Source organism: Schistocerca nitens, chromosome 9 (assembly GCF_023898315.1).
Source record: "Schistocerca nitens isolate TAMUIC-IGC-003100 chromosome 9, iqSchNite1.1, whole genome shotgun sequence".
Taxonomy (NCBI): Eukaryota; Metazoa; Arthropoda; class Insecta; order Orthoptera; family Acrididae; genus Schistocerca; species Schistocerca nitens.
In genome coordinates, this window is record NC_064622.1 from 165,614,953 (window position 1) to 165,626,065 (window position 11,113).

The window sequence follows — 11,113 nt, forward strand, 5'->3', positions numbered from 1 at the left end:
GCCGGGCGGTTTAGCATAGTTGTGAAATAATCACTGCAAGTCTGGTGAAACTTGGTGTTGTTACTTTCTGCCAGTGCCGTGTATATACCCAAGGCTGACTTTCTTCATTTCCTTTTGCTGCACTTTTAATGGACGTTGAGGTTCCCACCACAGCCCAGTATTCACCGAAACCAATTCCTCAAAATTGAGACAATGGCGATGTGTTCATGCAAAGATGTAAGTATGATTTCCTCGTTCCTTTTATCTTTCGTTGCAGACTTTAATGTGGTATTCAACGATCTGCATGATTAGACACTCTTTCTGTCGCTCATAGTAGCTGCAGTATTATAAATCAGGCACCATGTAACAAATAATAACATTATGCAGATTTACATTCACAGAGTGCGGGTTACTTGCAAATGTTTAAGCATCAGATAAACTTCACAAATGCACTTGTTAACCTCTTTCATCCAGAAGTAATTAATATATATCTTGGATGATGTGACTTACCAAATGAAAGTGCTGGCAGGTCGACAGACACACAGACAAACACAAACATACACACAAAATTCAAGCTTTCGCAACAAACTGTTGCCTCATCAGGAAAGAGGGAAGGAGATGGAAAGACGAAAGGATGTGGGTTTTAAGGGAGAGGGTAAGGAGTCATTCCAATCCCGGGAGCGGAAAGACTTACCTTAGGGGGAAAAAAGGACGGGTATACACTCGCACACACACACATATCCATCCACACATATACAAACTGTTATGCTTATTGGTATGCACAATCACTTTTGTGTTAAACTTTTTTTAACAGATTCCTAATATTTACAAAATTTTACAAATATGTATGTCAGTTTGACTAGAACAGTACCATTGCATGACATGTGATCGTTACTGGATAAACTATTTATTTATATACCCTCTTTTTGATCTTCCAATGCTTCTCTGCTTTTTTAAAAGTGTTTATATTGAATAAAAACTGAGTACAGATGATCTGCATTTATATTCAATTTATATAAATTCACAGATACGTAATAATAAATAATATATAAATAATGACATAATATAATAAATATAATAATGAATCAAAGTAAATAATGGTTAAACTTAAAATATGACTGGAATAGTTACTATTGTTGACATGGAACTTTGTGACTAACCTTTGAGCACTAGAAGGAAACGTCTTCCCAATCTTACTCAACTAATACATAGTCAAGTTGTTCTATGGTACCCATAATGGATAAACTTAATACGTGAACTGAATAATAACTAGTATTCACACGGGACTAACTGATGTTTGAACTATAAACAATAGAAAGAAACATCTTTCCAATCTTATTCAATTAATCTACAATCAGAGAGTTCTATGATAGCCACAATAGACAGACTTCAAGTGTGACTGAATAATAACTAGTGTTCAATGAACTGCATGATTAACTGACACTAGTATATGAGGAGAAGAAAGAAACATTTTTCCAATATGAAATATTTTTAGCTTTGAGTTTTACAAGATTTAAGTTAGCATTTTGTAGAGCAGAAATGGAGAAAGGAGGAGTTGTCACAGTCATCAGGAATTGACATAAATGAGAGAACTTAGAAATTATCATAAATTTCTCGCAGAACAGCGCATGAAACCAACAGAAGTAGAATTTCATAATAAATCCTTCATAATAGTAAATGTATATGACACACCTGCAGGCTACTTTAATCTGTTCTTAAATTATCTTGAAGGTCTACTGACTACTTAAACACAGAAAAAGAAATAGTTGTTACTGGTGATTTTAATGTAAAATTTCTTAAATATCTCTTCCAGAAATGATTTATTAGTCAGAAATACTATCACTCAACATAATTCCTACCAAAAACTTTTTAACTAGGGTAGCTAATTGCTAACAAACAGCTATGGATAATATCTATATAGAAAGGTCTAATGAAATAAAATTTATATTGCAAAAGTAATGGTCAATAGCCTCTCAGACCAATACATGCAGTTCCTTTTGTAACATGTTACTACGGACCAGGATATAAAGCTACTAAATCTGAATTCAGGAGGGTATTCAGTAAGCGAAAAATAGAGTATTTTAGGATACTTCTTAAAGACATGATCTGATGTATGCAGTAATCATCACATCAGTGAAAAATACGACACTTGAGTGATACGTACAGTGCTCGTGGCATCAGTGAAAAATACAACACTTTTATTAATAATGTCCTTACTGTATTTGAATATTGTTTTCCCAAAAAAAACTAACCCTGAATAGACCTAAGCTACAAAGAAGTCTTGAATTACTGAAGGAATAAAGTATCATGCAAAATGAAAAGGTAACTGTTTCTGTCAGTCAGAAATAGTTCTGATGTTGATGCTATAGCACATTACATTACATATTGCAAATATTAAAGTTAGTAATATGGACATCAAAGCAAACACATTAAGAGAAAAAGACAATCACAACAGATAACAAAATAAAGATGATGTTGGATATAGTAAAGGCAGAGACTGGTAGAACCAGACTTGAAGAGGAACATACAGGATCAATAGTAAATAACACATTGGTAACCGCTGTTTGCAGTATTTTGAATACTTTTAACTGTTATTGAAAACATGGGGTTTCATGTCCAGTAGATTCTGGCATGGAATACCTCCGACCACTCTTAACAAATAACTTTATTGATATGAATATGTCCTTTACAGATAAATTCTAGCATATGATTCCACCTATCAGCTTTGACCAGCGACATCACACTAGATCCAGAGATCGCACAGACACACACACACACACACACACACACACACACACACACACACACACACACACACAAGATTTGGAAATAATGACGATTAGTGATAAACAAACGAATATACGAATATATATCACAGAAACAAAAGATAATATACATACAAACATAAATAATTACAATCATAGAACATATGAGTAATGTTTAACAACAAATTATGTGGCAAACAAACTACAACAGATAAATAAAAATTACCACAGAAAGAAAAAGAAATATAGGTACATAAAATAAATTAGAATCATAGTTTATATGACTATCTAAAAATCCACAGACAACCTTTATGTCCACTACAAACTCATGGCACCTTAGTATCACAGTAGTACTTAATAATAAATATTACTGCGATAATGTGGAGGTTTTTGTGACATGGGCAAACTAAAATGTAACATAATAACTGCAAAATGAATTGAATAGTAGCATAGGTTCTTTGAAGATAAACTTAGACGTCAAATGTACTGAATGGAATTATTGTGTTTAGCATAACATACAATCTAATGTAGCCTACCCATTGTACTTTTTGTACCTCATTTGATATAGACAAAAGTGACAGTAACAGGAAATAGCAGAAAATGGACTCAGATATTCTAAAAAAAGCATGCTACACACATAAAGAAAATTAATTAAATTTAACAAAACATTGAATTAGGGTTGGCACCTATCCCAGTTTTGTAGGAATCATCCATACTTTTCTCTAATTATCTCCATCAGTATGACAGTACATACCCTCAAGTCTATCAAATTTTTATATCATATTGCTTAATTTTTACTTTCCTGTTCTTAAATAAAATCTTCCCAGTTTTCAAGCTGTAGCATTTCGAATAAAACACTCAATCTTTCGATTCCTATCTCTGCCATCATCAACAGGAGTAAAGACCACTGACTGCTGGGGCTGGGACAGTATACTGCTTATGTAAACACAACTGCAGCATGTGTCATCAATCAGAGAGGGCCAAAATGATGTGTACGTGGAAGGTGAGTTGGGCAGCTGATAGCTGCTCTGGCCTGCTGCAAGACTGAGTGATGTCAAGTGGCATGAGGGTGGGGCTCCACATTTGCAACTGCCACTCCCACCTTTCTATAAGTGTCAGCCATGTCTCTCTGCATGCTTTCAATGTCCAAACGTCGCTCTCTCCACCCTCCTAAATGTGTACCCCTGGTCTCTGTTAAAATTATAGATTTTTATTACAATCTCAACTGTCTCCTTTATAGCGGAATCCCAATATGTTGATGCATGAGCCAAGACTCTCATCCTATCAAACTGTATTTTGTGTCCATTTTCCAGGAAATGCTCAGCTATGGCTGAGTTTTAAACGTCCCTTTGTTTAATATGTCACTTGCATTCAGTGCAACGCTTCGCAACTGTTTGAATTATTTGACCTACATAGGTTGAAGAAGAAATGATTGGCAGTCAGCATACGATTACTCATCCATTTTCAAGGCAAAAGTGTTTGTAGCAAAACCTACTCCTACCAACAGGCTTAATAGAAATTCTACTCAAGAACCGACGCTCTGGCGACGATGTAACTGCATGCATTGTGGCCAAGAACACGTAACAAGAACTCTGGGCTTTGCAGGAGCTGTCCCATTTGCTCAGTGGATATGCAGAATCGCCGATTTGCAACTCGTGTTTGCGTTAAACTTTTTTTCAGTTAAAGTATCAAACTGTATCCAATTTACACCTCCACAGTGCAGTATCTTGTGTATGTCCCCCTGTAATTGTTGCCTTTACTTAAACATTAAGAGATAACATGAACATCTCTCAGACATGAACGACTACTTTGTTTTGTCCATGACACAAATAAAGCCAATAAAAATAATAGTGGACACAGTAACATTGTCTATATTCAATGAGCTACAAAAAATACAATGGGTAGGCTACATTAGATTGTATGCTATGCTAAACACAATAATTCTGTTCAGTACATTTGACATCTAAGTTTATCTTCAACAAACCTATGGATACACACACACACGAGCAATGTTCACTTTAGAGAAGATGTTCAAGGTGACCACTTTGCATTTGCAAACACTTCACCACTCACTGGCTCATCCTTTGCTAGACCCCTGCATCAAGGACTGCTGAAGTGGCATGCAAGAATACTATTAGATAGTGTACATCCACAGGTGGAGTACTATAAACTTGTTCCTCTAAGTGACCTCCCAAATAAAAATGAAGTGAATTAAGGTCCGAGAAACTTAGAGGCCAAAACACTGTACTTCCACGAGCAATCCACTTCCCTGGGAATGCTTCATTTAAATAGTTACGCACACTCATTCCAAAGTTTGGAGGTGGACTGTCATGCTGAAACCATAGCCATTGCTGAATGCCAAGTGAAAACTTTCTAATGCATCATGGAAATATGCAAAGAAACGTGCGATATAGGGCACATTCAACTTGTCCAGCAATAGGTAACGGCCCAAAAGCACTTCTCCCATGATTCCACCCCCAGGTTTGTGCCAAAGTGTGCCTGAAAGCCAATTCCACATGTGAAATCTGTGTTGTGTCCCAACCAATAAAGGCTGCTGAAGAGGTTGACAATACCGTCATAAGTGAAGCTAGATTCGTCAGTCCATGTTACATTATTTATAAAATGTGCTTTAACTTACATTTGGTGTAAAAACAATTCGCAGAACTGTACTCATCGAATGTGGTCATCTGGCCACTAGTTTTGAGTTAACGTGTAATGACATGAATGCAGTTCCTCATCATGCACACTTCAACAAGCCGTGTCCTCTGTTTGTGAAGTATGTCTAGTCTTTGGACAACCTCTGTCCATTATCAGCTTCTCAAACCCATTGCTCCAGGCGACGAAAAACATTCTTATTGGGATGACACCTTTCAGGGTATGGTGCAGCATAAGTATGAGCAGCAGTATCTGCTTGATTAATGGGTGCTCACAGGGCCAAAATGTTCATTGTTTGTGTACTCCATTGGGAAGCCACCTTACATACACTTGACAGTACCAGTTATGATTGCGGTTAGTAGACACATGCATGCAGTTCAATGGATCCAACTGTCATATGATAAACAATGGTTGTGTGAGAAAATGATATACTACTTACAGACAACAAGAGCTAGGGAACAGATGCTAAAAAATAAAAAAGGAAATAAAAAAGGTATCTGACAGGGATTCGAAACATAGCTCCATGGTGGAAGAGGGTTTGATGTCCCAGCAGTCTACTCGATGAACTATGATGCTGATATGGTTGTGTGAGGTGATACACGTTCCTCTGTACAGTTTGCTGTCCTACACATTGTGACAGCGTTGGCAGCTTCTTATTTTCACGCATGTGTTTTCAAAATGCACCCTACATGATTTTGATAGATAAACTTTTGTCTTCAGCCTAGATGACCAATCACAAGTGCAGCATATCTCTTCACCCTATATAGATGATGCCACATTTGCAAGGAACACCATACAAGTTCGATACATGAAAAGTTATACCATCTTCAACAGAGTGCTGGGAGTGGGCCAGAACAGTGGTCTCAGTCCACGTCTTTGCAGCACACATCCTAACTTGCTGCTCCATTGGCCTACAATACATCCTGATTCACAGTACGTCTTTCGTTGGTGGCATCTGAACGCGTTTGCAATATTTCCCTTGCTATAACCATTCTCTCTGCACATGTGTCTCAAGTCAGAAACAATATTTGCTCTGCCTGCTAACGTGTTCTGGACTGGTTTCTTGTGTACGGGATGGTGAAAACTATCAGCTTTGAATTATCGACTAGTGTGCATTAGTTTCCTGTACACTGAATGAACAAGCTAGCCTCCTGCCTTCTGCACCGCTAAAACATCCAAGAATGTGTAAGGGGTCAACCGCTCCTTATGTATTGAGAACATATATCTTTGCCTCACGCAGGTCGCAGTAGGTACTATCGATAGTTGAGTGCCTATTGCGCCAGAGAGTATCAGTGTTGAGACTCTGAGCAAGTAAGTTTGTGGATATTACATGTCGTAGATCAGTAATAACATACTTTAGCTGTCGAATAAACATTTATTGAAGCACAGAACAAGGCGAATACAACATGGCTGTACAAACGTAGCGCGCTGAGAAAAAATAGACAAAGTAAGTCAAAGAGCCTTGCGTCCAAAGATAAGGCGTTTCACGCCAGAGGCGCCACACAGAGCTCCCTCCCCCCCCCCCCCCCCTCGGTTCCAGCAGTGCGGAGCACAGCAGAGGGAAACTTTCTCACTTGAACACAAAATCTTCGTACCAGCCTGGCGGTTGAAGGTGGCGTCCAGCGCGATCAGTGGGTACCTCGGAAGCCCCGCCAACAGGGTCACATGTGTCGGACCACTGCATAGGCAGTGGAGCGTCACTGGAGGTCACATCGGCAGCGTCAGTGGGCGAGGCGGCGGTGATGACAGGCAGACCAGAGGCGTCAGAATGCGGATCACCGAGGGACCACGTCGCTTTTCATCGCTTAAATGAAACGATATTGATTGTCCACTGCATAAGACGCGGTGTGGACCTGAATAAGGTGGTTCCAAGGCCGCACATACGGAGTCGTCGTGCAGCACTACAAATTTGCACGATGCCATGTCTTTGTGTACAAACATCGACGGCGAGGAATGAGCGCAAGGCAGGGGTGGTCGAAGGCAGGCCATGTGTGCACGCACTCGTTCTACACGGGCTGGAAGGTCGATTGCGTTAGTCAAGGGTGCATCCTCGATGAATTAAGCTGGCAGGAGGAGGGGTTTTCTTTATAAGACCTCCGCCAACAAAGCATTCAGGCCAGACGAAGCACTCCATAACCAGGTGCATTGTGGCTCGCGTCCCAGGGTGGGTGAGGCCATGCAAGGTGGTAAAGACCATATGACGAATGGTACTAGGGACCAGCAGGCAGAGTGTGCCCGTAGAGGTGTCACAAAGGACAGGAATCATTGACCCATGTAGTATATAGGGCTGGACAAAGAGCGATGATTCATTGTCTGATATTATTTGCTGTATATCATCGTCGTCGGCTTATAGTTGGGCGAGCTCCTCCAGATTCAGCAGTGCAATTAGCATGCAGATGTGGGAAAGGTAGTCAGCCACAACATTTTCGATGCCGTGGATATGGCACATGTCGGAAGAGTGCTGGCTGATGTAGACCATATGGCGGAAACACCTCGGTGGATGGTCCTTAACCAGATTATGAATAGCGTCCATGAGTGCCTTCTGATCATTATAGATCATAAACGGTCGCCCCTCGAGTTCACTACGGAAAATTTTAATCGCCTCGTACACAGCGTTTAGCTCACAGTTGAAAGCTGAACACTTGCACTGGCTCTTAGTCAGTTTCTTGGAAAAGAAGTAGAGGGGTTGGGTGGATTCGGTGGTGTGCTGTTGTAAAACAACGCCCACAGTTGAGTCACTGGCATCAGTCGTGATCGAGACACAGGCCTCAGGGTCTGGGTGAGTGAGTATGACGGCTTTTCCAAGGGCAGTTTTAAGGTTACCAAAGGTGACAAGCATGGATTTGTCCACTCCAACTTGCGTTTCCCAGTGGTGTTTTTGCCAGATAGAGTGTCGGTGAGGGTATTTTGGATGGAGATAGCTTGAGGACTTTGGCGGCAGTAAAAGTTTGCCACACCCAGAAAACGATGGAGGTAAGCATAATCCTCAGGGAGAGGAAGATCAAGTATGGTTTCGACATGAGAACTCGTTGGTTGGAGGCCGTTGGCAGAGACAGTGTGGTCTAGGAAGGTAACTGATGTGGAACACAGTTGAGATTTGTGATGGTTGATCACCACGCCGTTGGCAGTGAGGGCCGAACAGACTGCATCAAGGTGAACTTGATGCTCCTCAGCGGAGGAGGAAAAGATCAGTATATCATCTAAGTAAGCATAAGCGAATGGCAGAGGGAGCAAAATGGAATCAATGAACTGCAGACACATCTGCGCAGCATTTTTCGGTCCATAAGGCATGTAACATTATTCAAATAGCCCAAAGGGTGTGATTATGGCAGTCTTTGTAATATCCAGTAGATGCATAGGGATCTGATAATACGCTTTGGAACAATCTAAAACAGAGAAAAAGTTAGAACCTGGGAGTAATTGCGTGAAATCCTGGATATGTGGAATGGGGTAGTTACCGATGGTGCCAGAATTAACGGACCTGTAGCCCCCGCACAGGTGTAAGGTGCCATCCTTTTTCGGACCAAGGAGAACAGGTGAAGATCAGTTGCTATCAGAGGGGCAGAGACTGTCCAAAGCCAACAGATCTTGAACGATTTCCTTTGCATGCAGAAGTTTGGAAGCGTTAATGCACCTGGCCTTATAACAAACAAATGGTCCTTTGGTGGTGCAAATACTATGACAAGTGCCATTACTGATGACTGATACTCGCATAGGAGGGTCAGCAAAAGGGGTCACGAAGCTATCCGCAGGCAACGTTGGTTCACTGAGCTTGGTGAACCAGGATGGAGTAGGCGGGGCGTCGGCTGAAGTCAGCGATGGAAGACGCAGTACAGGACTGTAGCATGAAGATGCATCTTGTAGATTCGTCTGCAGTGGTGAGAAAACAACAGCAGACGGTGGAATGTTTGTCACAGGGGCAGACTGGGGAGAAGACAGTGTAGAGGTGTTTGATGGACTGCTTCGTTGCCGATCTGCAGATAGGTGATGTATGGTACGCCATGCATGTGACAATTCAGTGGAGGCAGAGGTGATGCGGGTGCCTAAGGCATCATTTTGGGTGCAAAGTTCGTCGATTTGTGAATGCACATTTGCCCTGTAGTAATGCGCTCGACCAGGGACACACATGTGGAAAGTGAGAGCGAAGTCATGCTGAACTTGTGTGAGCATGGAACTGTAAAACCAGATGTGTGGTGGAGCATAGCAGCCTGCAGGTCTGGTGAAAGCTCGTAATGGTGTAGAAAATCCAACCCAATCACAGGTTCATCCATGTCAGCAACGTGGAAGGTCCAAGGGTAGGTCTGAACCAGTGATAGGTGCAGCAATATCTGATGGAGCCATGGACTGCAATAGGAGAATGATTGGCGGCGATCAAGGCAAGGATAGAAGCTGATAGGGTGTTGGCAGCGTGTTTGGCCAGAATCACGCTAACGTCGGTGCCAGTGTTGATGAGAAAGTGGATGCCTGTTGACATGTCTGTGGCAGAGAGCGAGTGGTGTAGCGTTTGACGATAGGCGCGCCGTGAAGGAACGTGGTGGGTGCATGCCACCTAAACATGCTCGCCGTTCCCGTTTGGGTGGGCACAAGGCGCATGGCAGCTGCGAGTGGCGTCCCTGTAAGCGGTTAGACAGTTGGCGAGGTGGTGTTGTGTGGGAGGAGGTTGCAGCTGACTGCGTCGGGTCTGGTAGCCGATTGGGTTGCTGTTTGGGCAAGGTCCGCGGCTGTCAGGAGCCTGCTGGCAGTAACTCCTGCAGGTCACTAGGTGGCAGCTCCTGACTGGCAGTTGAGGTACTGAGCCAAGCACACTGGTCTCTGCAGAATCGGAGGTGCAGGCTTGCCAACTGAGGGTGATGGAGATGTCATTTGTGACAGGCGGTGACGGTGACGAATGATAGCATAAGCCTGATCCGCCATGCGCAAACGAACCTCTAGAGGGTCGGCAACATGCGGTAGATGAAGCTGCGGATCTGAAGGCACATCGACTATCCACAACATCCAAAGCACTGTGTCAGGTAATGCTTGATCGTCGATTAAGGCGCCACCAAAGCTGTGAAGGGGTCGTCGAGGCACTCGTCGTGAATAATGTGGTGGATAGCCTCCACTGGAGGGCAAGAAAGGAACTCCATAAGCAGTGCTTTCGCCATCCAATATTTGTGTGACGCAGGCAGTGAGAGAAGCAAGTCGTTGATGAGGTCCGTTTGAGAGTGGAGGTGGCTCACCAGGCATACAAAACGGGCGTCATAGCCCGAAATGCCGTGGATGTCCAGTAGGTGATCCACCAAGGTGAACCAAGTCTTTAGTTTATCTTTTTTCAAAGCAGGTAACTTGAGAAAGCTGCTGGGTAACACATGTTGTGGCAGCACCAGCAGACAGAGATCGGAAAGAGCAGAGCAGGACACCTATGACACCGGAAGTGCAGTAGCGGTGAACGGTGCATGGGGCGGTGGCCTCATGCAGCACACGGTGCGGAGGGAGCAGGCGTATAAGTCAGCACGGTGTGTCCAATCTGCAAGCCCAACGAAAAACGTGGTGCGGGTGTAATGGCTGGTGCTGTTGCAACAGCAGGCAGGTGGCAGTCGTGGTGAAGCCACAGGGGGGCTGACCCAGTAACCGGTGCAGGCGGAACGGCCGGCACTGTTAAGAAAGTGAGCGGTCGTGGTGCAACCACAGTAGAACGGTCATGGAAGCCAGCACAGACGATGTGACATTCGTGG